The sequence below is a fragment of the Ranitomeya variabilis genome, chromosome 4 (assembly GCF_051348905.1).
Source record: "Ranitomeya variabilis isolate aRanVar5 chromosome 4, aRanVar5.hap1, whole genome shotgun sequence".
Lineage (NCBI taxonomy): Eukaryota > Metazoa > Chordata > Amphibia > Anura > Dendrobatidae > Ranitomeya > Ranitomeya variabilis.
The window spans coordinates 496071959-496095037 of NC_135235.1; the positions used below are offsets into that span (position 1 = coordinate 496071959).

At 45.4% G+C, this 23079-nt stretch overlaps 1 protein-coding gene and 1 non-coding gene across 5 annotated transcripts in view; one reads left to right on the forward strand and one right to left on the reverse strand.

The window, feature by feature from the left end:
- Positions 1-23079, forward strand: part of LOC143769067 (uncharacterized) — a 65861-nt gene that overhangs the window by 35918 nt on the left and 6864 nt on the right. The gene's annotated exons all lie outside the window — the stretch shown is intronic.
- Positions 14385-14456, reverse strand: TRNAC-GCA (transfer RNA cysteine (anticodon GCA)). Its single transcript has one exon. It is a non-coding gene; the product is annotated as a tRNA-Cys (tRNA).

The window sequence follows — 23079 nt, forward strand, 5'->3', positions numbered from 1 at the left end:
GAACGGAGCTGTGCTGTTCTGAATCATTCAATACTTACATTAAACCACACTAGCTGTGGATAGCTGATCAGCAGGGATTCCAGATGATGGAGCCCTAGGGGCGTAAATATAATAGGTGCAGGGGTTGCAATCGCACGCAAGCACTGAAGCTTAGGGGGGAGCTTTTGCATTTGGGTCCACAAGCTTTAAGTTACGACCCTGTGCACCTCTACCAATTTGATATTGATGACCCCTGTAAAAGTAATCCTAATAAAAATAAATCTTTTTATTTTATTATTGTAGATTTTATTTTATTTTCTGCACAGCACACATCTTGCCTGAGCTGCTGATGACATCATTTACATATGATGTACAGCACCCACATGAACCATAGGAAACAATAGTCAGGAGACAGACTTCTACACAAAAGTTTACTAGCCATCTTCTGTGACTAGTTATTGTGCAGGGGCAAAGGGTGGGTGTGTGTGATTGTGGGTGTGAGGGGCTAGGAAGTGCTTAATCCGTCACTTATAGGGAATGGTATGTCCTGTGTTATCTATTTATAGGTGATATTCATCATTGTAACCCTGTCTTTGATGATAATGAGATGACTGCTGAGAAGTAATCTGTACAGCCTATTGTGAGACTCAGTAGTTACAGTGATTGCCTGGGATTGAAACAAAATGAGCAAACACCCTACAGTGGTCACAGTACAAACTGCAATATTTCACAATTTTTCTAAAATATAGGTTGACATGGAAAATCACAAAAAAATTAACAACAATTCTAAACATGTTTAACCCCTTTACCAAGGGTGGTTTGCACGTTAATGACCGGGCCAATTTTTACATTTCTGACCACTGTCCCTTTATGAGGTTATAACTCCGAAACGCTTCAACGGATCCCGGTGATTCTGACATTGTTTTCTCGTGACATATTGTACTTCATGATAGTGGTAAAATTTCTTCGATATAACTTGCGTTTATTTGTGAAAAAAAACAGAAATTTGGCGAAAATTTTGAAAATTTCGCAATTTTCCAACTTTGAATTTTTATTCTGTTAAACCAGAGAGTTATGTGACACAAAATAGTTAATAAATAACATTTCCCACATGTCTACTTTACATCAGCACAATTTTGGAAACAAATTTTTTTTTTCCTAGGAAGTTATAAGGGTTAAAAGTTGACCAGCAATTTCTCATTTTTACAACAAAATTTACAAAACCATTTTTTTTAGGGACCACCTCACATTTGAAGTCACTTTGAGGGGTCTATATGGCAGAAAATACCGAAAAGTGACACCATTCTGAAAACTGCACCACTCAAAGTGCTCAAAACCACATTTAAGAAGTTTATTAACCCTTCAGGTGTTTCACAGCAGCAGAAGCAACATGGAAGGAAAAAATTATCATTTTACTTTTTAGTCACAAAAATGATCTTTCAGCAATAATTTTTTTAATTTCCCAAGGGTAAAAAGAGAAAATGGACCTCAAAAGTTGTTGTCCAATTTGTCCTGAGTATGCAGATACCCTACATGTGAGGGGGAACTACTTTTTGGGCACATGGCAGGGCTCAGAAGCAAAAGAGCGTTGTTTGACATTTTCAAGCTAAAATTAGCTGGAATTGAGATCGGACGCCATGTCGCTTTTGGTGAGCCCCTGATGTGCCTAAACAGTGGAAAACCCCCACAAGTGACCCCATTTTGGAAACTAGACCCCCTAAGGAACTTATCTAGATGTGTCGTGAGCACTTTTATCCCCCAAGTGCTTCACAAAAGTTTATAACGCCTGGGCGTGAAAAAAAAAATCCTATTTTTTCCACAAACATGATCGTTTAGTCCCCAATTTTTTATTTTCTCAAGGGTAGCAAGAGAAATTGGACCCCAAAAGTTGTTGTCCAATTTGTCCTGAGTACGCTGATACCCCATAGGTGGGGATAAACCACTGTTTGGGCGCATGGCAGGGCTCAGAAGCAAAGGAGCGCCATTTGACATTTTCAATCTAAAATTGGCTGGAATTGAGATCGGACGCCATGTCGCGTTGGGCGAGCCCCTGATGTGCCTAAACAGTGGAAACCCCCCACAAGTGACCCCATTTTGGAAACTAGACCCCCTAAGGAACTTATCTAGATGTGTCGTGAGCACTTTTATCCCCCAAATGCTTCACAAAAGTTTATAACGCCCGGGCGTGAAAAAAAAAATCCTATTTTTTCCCACAAAAATGATCATTTAGTCCCCAATTTTTAATTTTCCCAAGAGTAACAGGAGAAATTGGACCCCAAAAGTTGTTGTCCAATTTGTCCTGAGTATGCTGATACCCCACATGTGGGAGAAAACTACTGTTTGGGTACACTTCGGGGCTCGGAAGGGAAGTAGTGACGTTTTGAAAAGCAGACTCTGATGGCATGGTCTGCGGGCATCATGTTCCGTTTGCAGAGCCCCTGATGTGCCTGAACAGTAGAAATCCCCCACAACTGACCCCATTTTGGAAACTAGACCCCCTAAGGAACTTATCTAGATGTGTCGTGAGCACTTTTATCCCCCAAGTGCTTCACAAAAGTTTATAACGCCCGGGCGTGAAAAAAAAAATCCTATTTTTTCCCACAAAAATGATCATTTAGTCCCCAATTTTTAATTTTTTCAAGTGTAACAGGAGAAATTGGACCCCAAAAGTTGTTGTCCAATTTGTCCTGAGAACGCTGATACCCCACATGTGGGAAAAAATACTGTTTGGGCACACGTCGGGGCTCGGAAGGGATGTGGTGACGTTTTGGAAAGCAGACTTTGATGGAATGGTCTGCAGGCGTCATGTTCCATTTGCAGAGCCCCTGATGTGCCCAAACAGTAAAAAAAAAACCACAAGTGACATTTTGTAAACTAGACCCCCAATGAACTTACATAGATGTGCCCCCTTTTTGGAACTAATCTACTGTTTCCTGTAAAGTAAATTAGTAGTGCATGGAGGTGTGGTACAATTTGAAGCAATCCTTCATACACAGGCCAGGTTTTTCGGGGCAGGTGTCGCATTGATAAATGGTGTCCTTGCGTATTCCCCTTTTGTAACACACTCGGCACCTTTTTTGCGACTTACCTCTTTTTCCAGTTTGCGGTACCTCCCCCGGGAAATGCTGACCTGGTACGATACGAGCACCTTCAGTTCCGGAAGTACTGGGGCCCGCTCCTTCCCTCGTGCCAAATATCAGGGCCTTAATCACTACCTCCTGGAACTGAAGGTACGACGTATCGGTGTGGCGTGCACATCGTGACAGCAGGAAAGCGTTTAGCATTGCCATTTGTACGATGTACACGGACAGCTTTTTGTACCACACCTTGGCCTTTCTCAAAGCACTGTACGGTTGGAGGAGTTGATCAGAGAGATCAACGCCCCCCATGTTTTTGTTGTACCCCAGTACACAATCAGGTTTGCTGACCTGTGTAGAGGTACCCCGTACAGTGCTGAGGGCACTGCAATCACCGTGTATGGTGGTCAAGAGAAGGACATCCCTCTTGTCCTTGTACTTGACCACCAGCAGGTGGTCGCTACATTGGGCTCTGCTCTCACCTTTTCTGAGCATCTGCCCAAGTAGCGTCTTTGGGAGGCCTCTCTGATTTTTGCGGACAGTACCGCAGGCTGCGGTACCTCGCGCAGAGAGGGATTTGTAGAGTGGGATGCTGGAATAAAAGTTATCAGTGTAGAGGTGATAACCTTTATCCAGCAGTGGGTGCACCAAATCCCACACTATTTTCCCACTCACTCCCAGGACAGGGGGACACTCAGGCGGTTCAATCCTGGTGTCCTTCCCTTCGTAGACTCTAAAGCTGTAGGTGTACCCTGAGGTACTCTCACACAGCTTGTAGAGTTTGAATCCGTACCTGGCCCTCTTGCTGGGCAGGTATTGACGGAATCTGAGCCGCCCCTTAAAATGAACCAAGGACTCATCCACGCAGATGTCCCTTTTGGGCACATACACTTCACCAAACTTTTTGTTGAAGTGTTCGATGACCGGCCGAACTTTGAACAGACGGTCAAAGTTGGGGTCATCTCGTGCGGGACACTGTGCATTATCGGAATAATGCAGGAACTTATGGATGGCCTCAAAACGCGTTCGGACCATGACCATTCGGAACACTGGAGTGTTGTATAAAATATCAATGCTCCAATATTGCCGAATTTCTGGCTTCTTCAGGAGCCCCATATGAAGCATCAGGCCCCAAAACTGCATAATTTCAACTGCGTCTACAGGAGACCAGTTAGAATATGATGAACCGGTGTTTTGCTCCAAAAATTGACGAGCTTACAAATTAGTTTGCTCCACCATGAGGTTAACAAAATCCTCAGAGAAAAAGACTTTGAAAAAGTCTATTTCTGTGAGGCCGGTGGTGTCAAACCTGATTCCTGATTCTGCCACAAAATCAGGAATCAGTGGCTCGTAATTTTCGGGGGGCGAGGTCCATACGGCGTCCGAAGAGGGGCGCGCTGGTTCATCTTCAAGAGTGGGCCCTGCCTCATCTTCATGAATGATGGGCACTGCTTCTGTCCTGCGGCGTCTGCGTGGCGGTTCCGCAGGGCCGGAGGAGGAAGATGAGGAGGGGGATGAGGAAGAGGATGAGGAAGAATCAGAAAAATAAAGAAAAGTTGGATCCTCTCCCTCGCTATCAGTGTCGGAGGCAAGGAAAGAATATGCCTCCTCCGCTGAATAGCGCTGTTGAGACGAACGGGACGAGCAGGACATTTTTTTTGTGAGTATGGTGCTTTTGTGTATTTGTGTACTTTATTGATAACTATGTGTACGTGTGGGGGGATAGTGTTTGGTGCAAACTATTCTGAAAAGAAAAAGCTAAAGGAAAAAAAAAGCAAATGGGGAGAAAAAAATACCTGTGAAATGAAAAGTCTAAAACAGCAGGCCTTAGCTCTGATAAGTGAACCGCGTCACTTATCAAATTTCGGCGCCTGCTGGGTGTGCGAATGGGGATGTGGAAAAAACACCAGGCACGAGAGCTCTGATAAGTGAACCGTGTCACTTATCAGAGTTCGGCGGCTGCTGGGTGTGCGAACGTGGATGTGAAAAGGGAAGGCACAGATTAGCCGCCGCGGCTGGGGGAGCGCACGGGGATGGGGGAAAAAAAAAAAGAAAAGGCACGAATTAGACGCAGCGGCTGGGGGAGCGCACGGGGATGAGGTAAAAAAGAAAAGAAAAGGGAAGGCAGAGATTAGGCTCAGCGGCTGGGGGAGCGCAAGGGGATGGGGAAAAAAAAAAAAGAAAAGGCACGGATTAGACGCAGCGGCTGGGGGAGCGCACGGGGATGGGGGAAAAATAAAAAAAGAAAAGGGAAGGCAGAGATTAGACGCAGCGGCTGGGGGAGCGCAAGGGGATGGGAAAAAAAAAAAAGAAAAGGCACGGATTAGATGCAGCAGCTGGGGGAGCGCACGGGGATGGGGTAAAAAAAAAAAGAAAAGGGAAGGCAGAGATTAGACGCGGCGGCTGGGGGAGCGCAAGGGGATGGGAAAAAAAAGAAAAAAGAAAATGTACGGATTAGACGCAGCGGCTGGGGGAGCGCACGGGGATGGGGGAAAAAAAAAAGAAAAGGGAAGGCAGAGATTAGACGCCGCAGCTGGGGAAGGGCAAGGGGATGGGGAAAAATAAAAAAGAAAAGGCACGGATTAGACGCAGCGGCAGGGGGAGCGCACGGGGATGGGGGAAAAAAAAAAGAAAAGGGAAGGCAGAGATTAGACGCAGCGGCTGGGGGAGCGCACGGGGATGGGGTAAAGAAAAGTGAGCACGAGTGTTGATAGGTGAACTGCGTCACCAATCAACGCTCGGAGGCGCTAAGGGGGTGAAAAAAAAGCGAGCACGAGTGTTGATAGGTGAACTGCATCACCAATCAACGCTCGGCGGCTGCTAAATTTGGGCACGGATACGGCGCAAGGTGGGGAAGGGGGGATGGGGGGGCAGGGGGGGATGGGGGGGATGAAGAGAGATCGGGCCGGGATCGGGGTATCAACACTTACGGTTTGTAGTCTCTCTTCTTTCTTCTCTCTTCTTTCTTCTTTCTTTAGCAAGAATTGTGGTGTCACAGGCTACTGTGGCACCACAAGTCTCAGCACAGGAGGGATCTCTCTGAAGGAATCCTCACCAAGTGTGAGGATTCCTTCAGAGCAGTTACACAGGTCAGGGGCAGGTGAGACAGGTCACAGAGCGGTCACACCGCTGCTGTGACCTGTGATTGGTGGGATCGATGATCACATCGATCCCACCAATCAGAAAAGGCCCTGGTGACGCCGGTGTTGCTAGGCACCAGCCTATGATTGGAGCTCACAGCTCCGATCATAGGCAGGTCACCGGCAGGTCACCAGCAGATGACCGGCAGGTCACCGGCAGGTCACCATCAGGGCACAGCGCGGTCACACCGCTGCTGTGCCCTGTGATTGGCGCGATCGACGATCACATCGATCGCGCCAATCAGAGCTGGAGGATCCGGAGCACAGGAGGCTGGAGGATCTGGAGCACAGGAGGCAGGGCAGAGGGGGCTGCGGAGTGCGTTACAGGCAGGGCACAGCGCGGTAACACGATCACATCGATCGCGCCAATCAGAGTGGAAGGATCCATGGCAGGGGATCCGGAGCCATGGCAGGGGACACGGGGCTGCAGAGCGCGCAGGTACAGGCAGGGCACAGAGCGGTAACACCGCCGCTGTGCCCTGCGATTGGCGCGATCGATGTGATCGTCGATCGCGCCAATCCGGGGGGTTGTAGCCGATGCCTGGCGTTGCCAGGCACTGGCCTAGGATCGAGTACATCGGTACTCGATCCTAGCCTGGGACCTCACTGTTTCAGCCAAATTGATTGGCTGAAACAATGAGAAAGGCTGCGATTGGCTGCTCAGAATTGAGCAGCCAATCACAGCGATCGGGAGGCCGGGGGGGTGGCGACAGGCCCTAGGATGCCGACACCATCTTCCTCCAGGTAAGATGGCGTCGGAATTTTAATGCGATCACTGCGACTTAAGTCGCAGTGTCGCATTAAAGGGCATGACGTACTATTCCGTCCTTGGGAAGTAGGGCCCACCCCACATGGACGGAATAGTACGTCTAATGACAGAAAGGGGTTAAAGGAGTTGATTCATGATCATGACTGGTTAAAATTGTAAACTGCTTGTAAAAAACAAGAAATTTAGCAATTTACTTATTATTAAAAATCCTTTGCATTCGGTCTCCTAGGCAAGGAGCTTACAAAGTAGAGATGAGCGAACTTGTTCGGAAAACGTTAGCCAATCTCAAATTTGGCACGAATGGAGCTCATTCTGATTTGTGTTCGGATTCCTGAGCATTTTACCTTAAAGTCGTCAAAATTCGGTCACAGTTCTGTAAATGATCGCGTTTCCACTAATGCTTTTGTTAGGACTTTGGCTAGGATAGTGGTGCTGTATGATGAGCAGGTGGATGTGTTTTGTGAGGGGAGGGGATGGGGAGAGGTCAGAGGAGCCGCAGACTGTATATTTTTTTAATTAACTTAATGTGTGAAGATTCCGCCAGCCAATCAGGGTGCAGAAACCATCCACAACTTTCAGACACAAGGGCTTCTGTCATTGGCTGCTGAAGTTACATGTCTCTCTCCATATATAAAGCGGACATGTTGTTTTGGTGGTGCCATTTTGTCAGTGTAACTGCGCAGAGAGGATGCTCCCTCAAGTTGTCAGATAGATAGGCGGTTTATTGTCAGCTACTTCAGCTAGATAGTGTGAAATTGACCTTCCAGCATCTAACTAGTTTGTGCTAATACTGTTGTGCACGCAGGAGGCCAAATTTCCTAATCAAAATAGTTTTGTCTAGTATTATAGTGCAGGCACACTATCTCAGTGAAGGAATACTGATTGTTAATTTAGTGACAGGTGACTGACAGGTCTTGGCCTAGGCTTGTGAAACAGCTGGTTAAAAGAGGGTAAGGGTAAATAAAACATGAGTGGGAAAAAGCAAGGTCATAGTGGAAGGGCAATAGGCTTGTTGTTCGACGTGTACATAGGTTAGGTGGTAATGTTACTGAAAGCTCTACTGAACCAACACTGTCTTGTCCTATCCAAAGGCAACTGATAACATCTGTTACTGGACTGGCTTCTCGACTCCCTTTCTTTGGCAGCCGCATAGCGGTACACCTTGTAGATGAGGGCCAGATGAGAACCAGAAAGAGCATGTGGCCCAGTAGATGGCAAGCACTGAATCAAGTGGCCTCTCCTCCTCTTTCTCCACCTTAACATCACACACAGTACAATCCTCAGAGATGGCACCCCTACTACCTTTCCCCTGTGTCAGTACTTTAAAACTTCCCAACTGACTGTGGGGAACCACAGATGAGTGAGTCTGCAGAGACTCAGATATCTGAGGCACACATGGATTGTACTGTGCTGTCAGGGAAGGAAGAGGAGGCGGGTTACTGTCATGGCAAGGAGTGGGAGAACATAGAGGATGACGATGAGGTTGTACATCTCACTTGGTGTCAACCCAGAGGCACGTATCTGAGTAGCAGAGGAGGTGGAGGAGGAGGAAGACGAGGAGTGTACGTTATGGCGTGCCGCATAGACACGGAGTGATGCATCCACGAAAAGCACTGCATTCTCAACTACAATTCAGCAGTGGTCAAGGGTCTGCAGTTAGCAGGGGCTGCATGTGCCTTTTTTTAGACCGCAAAGGATGACTCAACTCACACAATCTGCCAACTTTGCAAAAGACTACTCAGTAGAAGCAAAAATTTCAAAAATTTGACTACTACATGCCTGAACCGTCACATGCACGATCAACATGCCTTAGTCTAAGAATCTGACTGCGCTAAAATGTGGACTAGTGGGCCAGCCACCGGCCATCCCATCAACCTCATCTGTTACTTCTTCCTCCTCTGTCACAGTGGCAAGTGTTTTCACACAGGTCTCCGGCCACAGAACCTCTACCTGTTTATCCTCTGCAGTGAGTGAGAGCACGTCAGCTGTGACAGAAGTGGAGATATCTGCTGTTTTTGCTTCAACAAGCACATCACTTCTTTCTTAATCCACCATAACATCTCCACCTTCACTTCACTCACAGTCCATTAGTTTGTAGTGTTCACCGTCCTCCACCCTCTCTCAGCACAGCAGCCAGCCCTAGGTGCCACAGTTGTGGTCATGTAAAAGAATGTTTCTGCCTATACACGTCACAGGTAACAGTTTGAACTCCACAATCCCCAATCTGTTGGCCACGGAAATGCTGCCTTTCCACTTGGTGAATACAGATGGTTTACAAAAGCTGATGGCCATCGCAGTCCCCTAGTACCAGTTGCCCAGTTGCCATTATTTCTCTAAGAAAGAAAAACATCACCTGTTCCTTGAAAAAATCTACCTCTTCCATGGTGCATTTCACAACTGACACCTGGATGAGCAAACATGGCCAGGAGCGTTACATCTCGCTGACTTGGTGACTGGACATTGGGTGACTCTGGTGGCTTTTCGGGCAGGCGGGCAAGGCGCTGCTACACAAGTCATGGAATCCTCAAATCTTGTGGGACAAACCTCTGTATCTAACACTTTCTCCACTGCTTCTGCCACCTCCACATATTCTCGGGCCTCCACCTGCACATTGGGACATTCGCCGAACCGAACCTTGAAAGGTTTGCTCACCTCTACTTACAACGTCTTTTCAATACAGCTTGTAGGTGCTGATCTGAAGCTGGCTAGATTACTGGATTTGGGTTCAGTGTCTCTGGGTGTCTCTAATGCTGCAGCCGCAAAGCTGCCCCTGCTTGAAACATCAAAGGGAAGGCAGATTGAGACAGTGATGCAACCATGCCATAGGCCTGAGCTGTCAATCAGGACAGCATCACCCCCAACATGCAGAAAGTAAGAAGGTGGAGGAGTGACATGCTTCAAAAAAATCCCATTTAAAGGGAACCTGTCAGCCCCAAAATGGAAGGTGAGCTAAGCCCACCGGCATCATTGGCTTATCTACAGCATTCTGTAATGCTGTAGATAAACCCCCGATGTATCCTAAAGATGACAAAAAGAGGTTAGATTATACTCACCTGGGCGGGCGGTCCGATCCACAGCTCCGGCGCAGGCGTACTTTGCCCTGTTGAGGGCAGAGCAAAGTACTGCAGTGCGCAGGCGCCGGGAAAGGTCAGAGAGGCCCAGTGCCTGCGCACTGCAGTACTTTGCTCTGCCCTCAAAATGGCAGACAAAGTACGCCTGCGCCAGATCCACAAGCTGAAGACAAGAAGAGGACGTCAACGTAAGAAGATGGGAGACCCCAGACCGGACTGCGACACCCATCGGACCGGGCCAGCATCGGGAACGCCCCTGGGTGAGTATAATCTAACCTCTTTTTCTCATCTTTCAGGTTACATCGGGGGCTTATCTACAGCATTACAGAATGCTGTAGATAAGCCCCTGATGCCGGTGGGCTTAGCTCACCTTCCATTTTGGGGGTGATAAGTTCCCTTTATGTTTCAAACATGATAATTTTCTAATTACACTTTCTATTTAAACAGATATTGTAATCCTAATCATCAACGGCATATCCAGAAGATATATCATACATACCTGAGGCAGCTCCAACCTCTAGGACTATCGGGAGAATACAGTGCCCTCTCCACTGAATTAAACAGATCATGAAGAGGTGCTGTTCTCCTATCGCTATATCATTAATGTTCAAAGTGTACTTTCAGTTATTCATGAAAAACAACAGTGCAAGCACATTAGTGATTTTGCCCTATATAGCTGCATGGACTGGTTGAGGTTCACACTGTGTCTTAAGTTTTAGTCAATAGCACTGTGCACCCATATTACCCTCAACCAATTGCTAATCCCAACAGAATTAGAAATACTATTATAACACATAATAATTTTTCTGCATCACGTAAAATACATTTTAAAGGGGTTGTCGTCTAGTGCCACACCCAGGACATGTTGAGGCGCATGCAGCGCAAAATGCCCGTCGTCCACAGAAGGTTTCCGCTCCTCTCCCGCTGTACCCGTTTTATGGATTAAATAAAAGACTGTTTTAATTGGATGGTGAGTGCCACCTTTTTTCTTTTTTTGGACAAAGGTGTGGAAAATAGTTGTCTTGCCCCAGCACTGGCAACACACGCTATGCCACTGATTTTATGCAGGGGTATGTTTTATATTTTGATTACCATAGCATAGTATGGCATAGTAGATCTAGCAACACACAAAATTTGTGCTGCATACAGCGTCGGACTGGAGCACCTTGGGCCCACTAGAGAAAATCATTCTTGGGGCCCACTATGTAGCTACATAGAAATAGATACAAGACCACCAATTATGTGGTAAAAAGCGCTAATATCAGGGTATAATATAAGGTAGTTCACGTCTTAATTATGTAGCAAGGGTTGGGGTAGCCCCCTCACAGAATATAATGTAGCCCCCTCATAAAATATTATGCGGTCCCCTCTCACAGAATATAATGCAGCACCCCACAAAATATAATGCAACCCCCTCAGGTGTGACGCAGTCCCCACCATAGAATATAATGTAGCACCCCCATAGGGTATAATGCAGCCCCCCTCATATAGTATAATGCAGCCCACCACAAAATATAATGTAGTCCCCCCATAGAGTATACTGTAGCCCCCTCATATAGTATGATGTAGCCCCCATAATATAATGTAGTCCCCTGAGAGAATAATGCAGCCCCACCACAGAATATAATGCAGCCCCCATAGAGTATACTGTAACCCCTCATATAGTATGATGTAGCCCCCCATAATATAATGTAGTACCCTGAGTATAATGCAGTCCCCCCACAGAATATAATGTAGCCCCCCAGGGCAGTAATTAGAGTTTCTGCTGCCCTAGGCACTTTTAGTGCTGCCTCCCCCTTTGGTGAGTATGACACTATCGGCAGTGACTTTGGAAAGAATCGCTGATGTGAAAATCGCCTTTTGCAGCAGATGGGGCAGTTTTTCTGCATCTGCCGCGTAACGGATCACTTACAGCAACACTGCGTTCGGCCTCATTCATTCCCTATGGGATTTGCGGCACTTGCTGTGATCTGGCAAATGCGGTACCATACCTCCCAACTTTTGAAGAAGGGAAGGAGGTATAAAGTTTGCGGCGCACATAGTGCGCCACGGCAAATTTTAGGCCACGCCTCTGACCACACCCATTTCACAACTAGTCACTCCCATATCCATGTCCCAACCACAGCCATTTAGCACTGCTGATCACACTGTTTTATATACAATAATTATAAACAAAAAAAAAATATGGCCACACAGTGCTCCATACTGTATAATGGCCACACATGATGCTCAATACTGTATAACGGCCACCACACATGATGCTCCATACTGTATAATGGCCACACACAGTTCTCCATACTGTATAATGGCCACACATGATGCTCAATACTGTATAATGGCCACACATGATGCTCCATAGTGTATAATGGCCACACATGATGCTCCATAATGTTTAATGGCCACACAGTGCTCTATACTGTATAATGGCCAGACAGTGCTCCATACTGTGTAATGGCCACACATAGTGCTCCATACTATATAACGGCCACACAGTTCTCCATACTGTATAATGATCCCACATGATTCTCAATACTGTATAATGGCCACAAATGATGCTCCATACTGTATAACGGCCACACATGATGCTCCATACTGTATAATGGCCACACACAGTTCTCCATACTGTATAATGGCCACACATGATGCTCAATACTGTATAATGGCCACACATGATGCTCCATAGTGTATAATGGCCACACATGATGCTCCATAATGTTTAATGACCACACAGTGTGGAGCCACACAGTGCTCCATACTGTATAATGGCCAGACAGTGCTCCATACTGTGTAATGGCCACACATAGTGCTGCATACTATTTAACGGCCACACACAGTTCTCCATACTGTATAATGATCCCACATGATGCTCAATACTGTATAATGGCCACAAATGATGCTCCATACTGTATAACGGCCACACATGATGCTCAATACTGTATAATGGCCACACACAGTTCTCCATACTGTATAATGATCCCACATGATGCTCAATACTGTATAATGACCCCCCCTCCTGTATGCATGGCTCATCTCTCTCCCATCCCAAATGCATGGCTCATATCCCCCTCCTCCTGTATGCATGGCTCATATTCCCCCTCCTGTATGCATGGCCCATATTCCCCCCGTATGCATGGCTCATATTCCCCCCCCCTGTATGCATGGCTCATATTCCCCCCCGAATGCATGGCTCATAATTCCCCCCGTATGCATTGCTCATATCCCCCCCTGTATGCATGGCTCATATTCCCCCCCCGTATGCATGGCTCATATCCCCCCCCCCCGTATGCATGGCTCATATTCCCCCCCCTGTATGCATGGCTCATATTCCCCCTCCTGTATGCATGGCTCATATTCCCCCTCCTGTATGCATGACTCATATTCCCTCCCTGAATGCATGGCTCATATTCCCCCCCCGTATGCATTGCTCATATCCCCCCCTGTATGCATGGCTCATATTCCCCCCTGTATCATTGGCTCATATTCCCCCCCCCCCCCGTATGCATGGCTCATATTCCCCCCCTGTATGCATGGCTCATTTCCCCCTCCTGTATGCATGGCTCATTTCCCCCCCCTGTATGCATGGCTCATATTCCCCCTCCTGTATGCATGACTCATATTCCCCCCCTGAATGCATGGCATGGCTCATATTCCCCCCCGTATGCATTGCTCATATCCCCCCCTGTATGCATGGCTCATATTCCCCCCTGTATCATTGGCTCATATTTCCCCCCCCCGTATGCATGGCTCATATTCCCCCCCCCCCTGTATGCATAGCTCATTTCCCCCTCCTGTATGCATGGCTCATATCCCCCCCTGTATGCATAGCTCATATTCCCCCCTGTATCATTGGCTCATATTCCCCCCCCCCCGTATGCATGGCTCATATTCCCCCCCCCTGTATGCATGGCTCATTTCCCCCCCCTGTATACATGGCTCATATTCCCCTCCTGTATGCATGGCGGGGGGGGGGGCCCCTGGAGCAGTGGGGGCCCTAAGCAGCTGCTGGCCAGTATGCCAGCAGGTGTCAATGCCTGGGCCCACCTCCGGTTCTCCGGTGGGCCAGTCCGAGCCTGGCTGCATAGTGATAAAAATAATCAGAGTTATTATTAATTTTATCATTTCTTTATAATTCAAAATAGTGACATCCCCTTCTTTTGCCTTCGTCATTACTACCTCCGGGGCAAGCCATTCCACTAATTTAAAGGAATACAAAAAGATACCTGTAAAAAGAAGCAAGCTGTAAAAAAAATCAATACTGCAGCTGTCTACTTCCGAAGTCTTAGCTATTTATCTATAGGCAAGCTTGGTGTCAATGAAAGTAATAAGAGACTAAACACAAAAAATGTGAAGGGGGCACCCGGATTTGAACCAGGGACCTCTCGATCTGCAGTCGAATGCTCTACCACTGAGCTATACCCCCTACCTATGCCTCTCCTCAAAGAACAGGTTAGGTGTAACCAATATGAGTCACCTTTGCATCTGCTTAGCAATGTTTGCATTTTACAGTTAGCAGCATGGATGATTCTCATAGGGAAACAACTGTACAGTGACCAAAGGCACAAAGCTCTACACATTTTTTGGAAAGTGATAAAAAGAAGTTAAGTAGGAGAGGAATTCACCTATGACACTATCCACAGATTGTATCTATTATATGACAGGTGGTCATCACCTGTTGCAAATTATTGGGGCATGTTGATGTGCTCTTTCATGGAGGTCTGTAGCTGTAGCTGGCGTTGTTATGTTATTAGCGTCTGACACTATGGAGATTTGTGGTAATGAAAATTCCCATTATAAATTCTGTAACAGGGTGCCAACATTCACATCAATGAAATCCTCATATAGGGTAGAGACCTCATATCCCCTTAGGTTTTAAGACCCAGGTGCAATGGCAACTTCTGCTATCTTATAGTTACCCAGCTTCACATAGCATGCTTTAGAAACCATCATTCAGGTAAAGTATAATTATCCCTATTTTAGAAGCAATAGGCTACCAATAATAAGCTCACAAAATTGTTTGAGTGCATATGTCAAACCATAAATTGCCAGGAGTATTAGTGGCACGACGTGATATAATTTATATGCTAATAATGTTTTATTTTATGTTTGAGATATTGTTACAGAAAGCGAACACACTAGTTTAGGTGGATCCTCTATAATCCATCGGTGCAGCAGGCGGGTGTTGCATGTGGGAAACAAATAACAAAGTTAGGCTACGTTCACATTTGCGTTGCGTCAGGCGCAGGTTCAGCGATGCATAGCAATGCATGCGTCATGCGCCCCTATATTTAACATGGGGGCGCATGGACATGCGTTGTCTTGCGTTTTGTGACTTTTTTGGCGCAAGCGTCAGGGCGCAGAGGACGCTGCATGATGCATTTTTTTTGCACCAAAAATCATGCCAAAAATGGATGCATGCGTCACAAAACAATGCGCTTTGCCTAGAAGCGCAGAATCCGTGCGTCTGTGATAAATATTGTAATGGATAACAGAATCTTCATTTATTTTTTTCATACAAGAAAAACACTGATGAAACACTGATGGTAAAAACTGAAACACTGGCCAAATGTGTGATAAAACTCGGATTCTAAACACTGAGGAACCCCTGTTAACACTGTTTTTTTGCATATCAGAAAAATCACTGACATCTGAATGAAAAGTCCAGGACATATGCTGAAAATGTGATGCCAATGTTTCAAAGTAATGATGAAGTGTGGCCTACAAGTTCTGTAATGTTTGTTAAAGGGAACCTGTCACCACGTTTTTGGAAGATGGGATAAAAATAGCGTTAAATAGGGGCAGAGGTGGGCGTTACATTAGTGTGTGTGTTATGCGTTTATTACCCACCTAAGTTGCCGAAATAACTTTGCAAAGTCTCCGTTTTCGCCTGTCAATCAGGCTGGTCAGGTCACATGGGCGTGGTGTCTTCACCCAGATTTGGCGTAGTTTTCCGTTGGTGGCGTAGTGGTGTGCGCATGCCCAAAGTCCGGAATCCTCTTCCAGGGGATTTAAAATAGCGCGGTGTTCGTTATTGCATTGGTGATCGGTGGGCGCGGCCATCTTCCTTTGGCCGCGCGTGCGCAGAAGCGGCGCTCTGCTGGCCGCGGCTTCAGGAAAATGGCCGCGGGATGCCGCGCGTGCGCAGATGGATATCGCGGCGGCCATTTTCCTGAAGCCGCGGCCAGCAGAGCGCCGCTTCTGCGCACGCGCGGCCAAAGGAAGATGGCCGCGCCCACCGATCACCAATGCAATAACGAACACCGCGCTATTTTAAATCCCCTGGAAGAGGATTCCGGACTTTGGGCATGCGCACACCACTACGCCACCAACGGAAAACTACGCCAAATCTGGGGGAAGACAACGCCCATGCGACCTGACCAGCCTGATTGACAGGCGAAAACGGAGACTTTGCAAAGTTATTTCGGCAACTTAGGTGGGTAATAAACGCATAACACACACACTAATGTAACGCCCACCTCTGCCCCTATTTAACGCTATTTTTATCCCATCTTCCAAAAACGTGGTGACAGGTTCCCTTTAAGCCTTACATAATAGAACAAAATGTCTCCAGGCCGACAAATCATGTAACAGAGCTTCTCGTGACATATTAAACCTTTGGAGGCAAAGTCTTCTAAGCATTTTAAAGGCAAAAGTACAATATAGGCTGAGACTAAGGTCCAATGCACGGTAATCTCATGGGGTGAAATAGTTGGAAGGGTTCACTGAGTTCATTTAAACCATGCAATTTTGCATCATCTCGGTAGACCAGTTTCCTGAGACATGGAATTTATAGTTTTGTCTTATCTCAGCAATGATGAAAAAGTCCTTTCATTTCCAGACTCTTGGAGGTAATTTATGATATATTTTATGTTGTTGCTGATATAGCTATGTCAGTCTACAACACAAGAATATCTATAAATCAGCAATTTTTAAACAGTGATTGACACTAATTATTTTTAATAGGATATGATACATTGCAACTAATTTCTCTAAATTTCTCCAAATCATCTCAAATAATTAAAAATATATTTCTATGCAGCTGCAAAAGCTATTGTGTAGTCTTGTCCTGCAGTCTAGCGCTTCTCCCTTTCATCTGCCTATGGGCAACATATATTCACAGCAACATGTAGTGAATTGTATCATTTGTGTTTGCTTTCCTTATGGATGACTATATTTTTATTCCTTGTCCTAAAAGATTTTCCCTTTCATATCAACTTTTTTGGAGGCCAATAGAATAAGAGCCTGAGCATCATAACCTGCAGGCTACACATATCTGGCAACTCAATTCTCCCTTAAGAGAGCTAGGGGAATCATTAAAGGGTTATTCTTATCTGGTGTAGTTATGGCATATCCACATCGTAGGCAACTGTGAAATTCCCATGCAAATGAATACCAATTCTCCACTGACAGCACTTCCCGTTAGGGCCCCATCCTTTAAATATATGAAGGTCCCAATGGTAGGGTCCACATCTACTTTATATACTTATGGCATATTCTGTGCATATGCTATAAGTGCGCAAGATAGAAATACCCATTTAATTTATTTATAACAGTTCTTGGTTAATGAACAGGCCATGATATAGACATCAACAACTTATTACACTTGGGATATTTAAAGGGGTTGTCCAGTCAAAACCAATAAGTGTGCAGTCATATGAATACCCCAGTGCATGCAATGTGCGCTGCAGGGATTCGCCAGATCCAGACCCGGGGAATGGTGGGTATGTATGGGATATACATACCCCCAATTGGAACCCAGCCTCGTGCTCCATACACTTGTATGGAATGAGATCCCGCCCTCTAGTCGGTCATGTCCATTTGCTGCCCGCATCACTGGTTGGGGTGCGGCCTCGGTTCAATACAAGTGTATGGAGTGAGTCTGCGCCCACTGGCCGGGAGTATGTGTAACGCATACATTCCCTCCGTTCCCAAGTCTGAAACCGGCAAATCTCTGCAGCGCACAGTGCGTGTGCTGGAGGGATTCATAAGTCTGCAGGCACACAGCGTGATTGCAGACTTATCTGTTTTGACAGCACAACCCCTTTAAAGAGAATCTGTCAGTAAGATCAACACTCTTAAGCTGTCTATATATGTATGTAAGTCATAGAAAGTTGAATAAAATTATATATCCACATTTTTCATTACATGTACATGAGCTGTTAAAATCTATGGACTGGACATACAGTTAGGTCCAGAAATATTTGTACAGCGATACAAGTTTTGAGATTTTAACTGTTAATGTAAACATATTCAAGATACAGTTATGTGATTAATATGAGCTTAAAGTGCCAACTCTCAGCTTTATTTTGAGGGCATTCACATCCTAATTGGAGAAAGGGTTTAGGAATACCAGCTCTAATATTTAGCTGTCTCTATTTAAAGAGACCAAAAGTAATTGGGAAATTATCTCAAAAGTTCTTTAATGGGTTGCATGGGCTATCATCATCAATTAAGCAGGTAAAAGGTCTGGAACTGATTCCATGCGTGGCTTTTGCATTTCGAAGCTGTGGTTGTGAACCCACATGTGGTCAAAGTAGCTCTCAATCGAAGAGAAACAGACCATTACTAGGCTGAAAAAAAGAAGAAATCCATTAGAGAGATAGCAGAAATGTTAGGAGTGGCCCAATCAACAGTCTGGCACATTCTGCAACAACAAAAAAAGAGTGCACTACTGAGCTTGGGAACTCCAAAAGGTCTAGATGTCAAAATCTTTCAGCGGTGAAGAAAAACCCCTTCATAACATCTAACCAAGTGAAGAACACTTTCCAGGAAGTAGGCTTTTCAGTATCTAAAAGAAAACAAGCAAATACAGAGGGCTCAACATAAGGTGCAAACCATTGATCAGCCTTAAAAATAGAAAGGCCAGGTTATACTTTACCACAAAACATTTAAAGAAGCCAGCCCTGTCCTGGAAAAGCATTCTTTGGACAGATGAAACTAAGATCAACTTGAACCAGAATGATGGGAAGAAGAACATATTGAGAAGGTGCAAAACAGCTCATGATCCAAAGCACACCACATCCTCTGTACAACATGGTGAAAGTAATGTGCTGGCATGGGCACGCTTATCTTCCAATGGCACTGTGTCATTAGTGTTTATTGATGATATGAATATATTGATGAATTCTGAAGTGTACAGGGCTAAACTTTTCTGCTCAGATCCAACCAAATGCAGCAATGTTGATTGGACGCCGCTTCATAGTACAGATGGACAATGACCCAAAACATACTGCGAAAGCAACTGAGGAGTTTGTAAGGCAAAGAAGTGCAATATTCTGCAATGGCGAAATTAATCACCAAATCTCAGCCCCATCGAGAAGCATTTCACATTCTTAAGACAAAACTTAAGGCAAAGAGACTCACAAACAAGCAACAAGTGAAGACGGCTGCAGTAAAGGCCTAGCAAAGCATCACAAAGGAGGAATTTTGGTGTTTAGTGATGTCCATGACTTCCAGACTTCAAGCAATCATTGCCTGGAAAGGATTCACTACAAAGTATTAAAGATGAAATTTTTATTTATGATAAAGTTAATTTATCCAATTACTTTTGAGCCCCAGAAATGAGGAGGCTTTGCAGAAAAATGGTTGAAATTCCTAAACATTTCACATGATTTTTTTGTTCAACCCTTTTATTTAAACCTGAAAGTCTACACTTCAATTGCATCTAATTTCTTTCATTTTAAACAGAAAATAATGGCCTGCCGAGCTGACATCACAAAGATTCAGTCACTATCAAAATATTTCTGGACCTAAAGGTACCTTCACACTGAACGATATCGCTAGCGATCTGTGACGTTGCAGCGTCCTGGATAGCGATATCGTTGAGTTTGACACGCAGCAGCGATCAGGATCCTGCTGTGCCATCGTTGGTCGGAGCAGAAAGTCCAGAACTTTATTTCGTCGCTGGATCACCCGCTGACATCGCTGAATCGGTGTGTGTGACGCCGATTCAGCGATGTCTTCACTGGTAACCAGGGTAAACATCGGGTTACTAAGCGCAGGGCCGCGCTTAGTAACCCGATGTTTACCCTGGTTACCAGTGTAAATGTAAAAAAAAACAAACACTACATACTTACATTCCGGTGTCTGTCCCCCGGCGCTGTGCTTTCCTGCACTGTCAGCGCCGGCCAGCCGTAAAGCAGATTACAGCGGTGACATCACCGCTGTGCATTCCGGCCGGCGCTCACAGTCAGTGCAGGAAAGCACAGCGCCGGGGGACAGACACCGGAATGTAAGTATGTAGTGTTTGTTTTTTTTTTACATTAGCACTGGTAACCAGGGTAAACATCGGGTTACTAAGCGCGGCCCTGCGCTTAGTAACCTGATGTTTACCCTGGTTACCTGGGGACTTCGGCATCGTTGGTCGCTGGAGAGCTGTCCGTGTGACAGCTCTCCAGCGACCACACAACGATGAAACAGCGACGCTGCAGCGAACGGCATCGTTGTCTATATCGCTGCAGCGTCGCTAAATGTGACGGTACCTTAAGTGTAGATCTGCATGAGAATCTACCTCCAAAACTTATTGTAAATTAAAGGGGGTGTTACCACTGTGAGACTGACAGTCTGCCCTCTTAATTTACATGTCTCACACTGGCAACAACCCCTTTCATTTACAATAAGCTCTGGAGGCAGATTCTCGGGGAGATCTGTGTCTGGCCCATAGATCTTAACAGCTAATTTACTTATTAAGAAAACTTGGATTTTTTACAAATACAGTGCCTTGCGAAAATATTCGGCCCCCTGGAACTTTTCAATCTTTTCCCACATATCATGCTTCAAACATAAAAATACCAAATGTAAATTTTTGGTGAAGAATCAACAACAAGTGGAACACAATTGTGAAGTTGAACTAAATTTATTGGTTATTTTAAATTTTTGTGGAAATTCAAAAACTGAAAAGTGGAGCGTGCAATATTATTCGGCCCCTTTAACTTAATACTTTGTTGCGCCACCTTTTGCTGCGATTACAGCTGCAAGTCGCTTGGGGTATGTCTCTATAGGTTTTGTACATCAAGAGACTGAAATTCTTGCCCATTCTTCCTTGGCAAACAGCTCGAGCTCAGTGAGGTTTCATGGAGATCGTTTGTGAACAGCAGTTTTCAGCTCTTTCCACAGATTCTCGATTGGATTGAGGTCTGGAGTTTGACTTGGCCATTCTAACACCTGGATACGTTTAGTTGTGAACCATTCCATTGTAGATTTTGTTTTATATTTGGGATCATTGTCTTGTTGGAAGACAAATCTCCGTCCCAGTCTCAGGTCTTTTGCAGACTCCAACAGGTTTTCGTCAAGAATGGTCCTGTATTTGGCTCCATCCATCTTCCATCATTTTAACCATCTTCCCTGCCCCTGCTGAAGAAAAGCAGGCCCAAACCATGATGCTGCCACCACCATGTTTGACAGTGGGGATGGTGTGTTCAGGGTGATGAGCTGTGTTGCCTTTACGCCAACCATATCGTTTGGCATTGTTGCCAAAAAGTTCGATTTTGGTTTCATCTGACCAGAGCACCTTCTTCCACATGTTTTGTGTGTCTCCCAGGTGGCTTGTTGCAAACTTTAAATGACACTTTTGATGGACATCTTTGAGAAATGGCTGTCTTCTTGCCACTCTTCCATAAAGGCCAGATATGTGCAGTGTATTGTTGTCCTATGGACTCCCACCTCAGCTGTAGATCTCTGCAGTTCATCCAGAGTGATCATGGGCCTCTTGGCTGCATCTCTGATCAGTCTTCTCCTTGTTCGAGATGAAAGTTTAGAGGGACAGCCGGGTCTTGGTAGATTTGCAGTGGTATGATACTCCTTCCATTTCAATATGATCGCTTGCACAGTGCTCCTTGGGATGTTTAAAGTTTTGGAAATCATTTTGTATCCAAATCCAGCTTTAAAATTCTCCACAACAGTATCACGGACTTGCCTGTTGTGTTCCTTGGTCTTCATGATGCTCTCTGTGCTTCAAACAGAACCCTGAGACTATCACAGAGCAGGTGCATTTATACGGAGACTTGATTACACACAGGTGGATTATATTTATCATCATTAGGCATTTAGGACAACATTGGATCATTCAGAGATCCACAATGAACTTCTGGAGTGAGTTTGATGCACTGAATGTAAAGGGGCCTAATAATATTGCACACCCCACTTTTCAGTTTTTGAATTTCCACAAAAATTTAAACTAACCAAAACATTTCGTTCAACTTCACAGTTGTGTTCCACTTGGTGTTGATTCTTCACCAAAAAAATACATTTATGTTTGAAGCATGATATGTGGGAAAAGGTTGAAAAGTTCCAGGGGGCCGAATACTTTTGCAAGGCACTGTAAGGCTATGTGCACACATTGCGGATTTGGTGCAGAAAACGCAGGTGCAGACTTGACGCTTTTTTATGTGGATTTGGTGCATTTTTGTTGCGGATTTTGTGCGGATTTTCTGCGTTTTTTACCCCTGCGGATTTCTATAATAGAAGGGTTCAGAAACGCTGCAGTTCCGCACAAAAGAAGTGACATGCTACTTCTTTTGATCCTCAGCGGGTTTTCATGCGGATTTTTCCGCACCATTAGCACAGCATTTTTTTTCTATTGATTTACATTGTACTGTAAATCATTTTGCGCAACTGCAGCGTTTCTGCAAGGAAAAAAACGCTGCGGATCTGCCCTAAATCCACATCGTGTGCACACAGCCTTAGACATCGGATCGCAGATGTCAAGGTATCATTTCATTCAACTTTCTATTACCTATATGCCCATATAGACAACTTAGGAGGGTTGATCTTGGTGACAGATTCCCGTTAATGGATCATACTTTAGAACACCAGCTTGAAAAATGATTATAAAATCCAAAATGTTGGCCTACTGACATGTACTGTATATTCAGTAAATGCACTCAATACTTGGTCGGGGCTCCTTGTGCATCAATTACTGCATCAATGAGGCATGGCATGGAGGCAATCAGCCTGTGGCACTGCTGAGGTGTTATGGAAGCCCAGGATGCTTTGATAGCAGCCTTCAGCTCATCTGCATTGTTAGATCTGGTGTCTCTCTTCTTCCT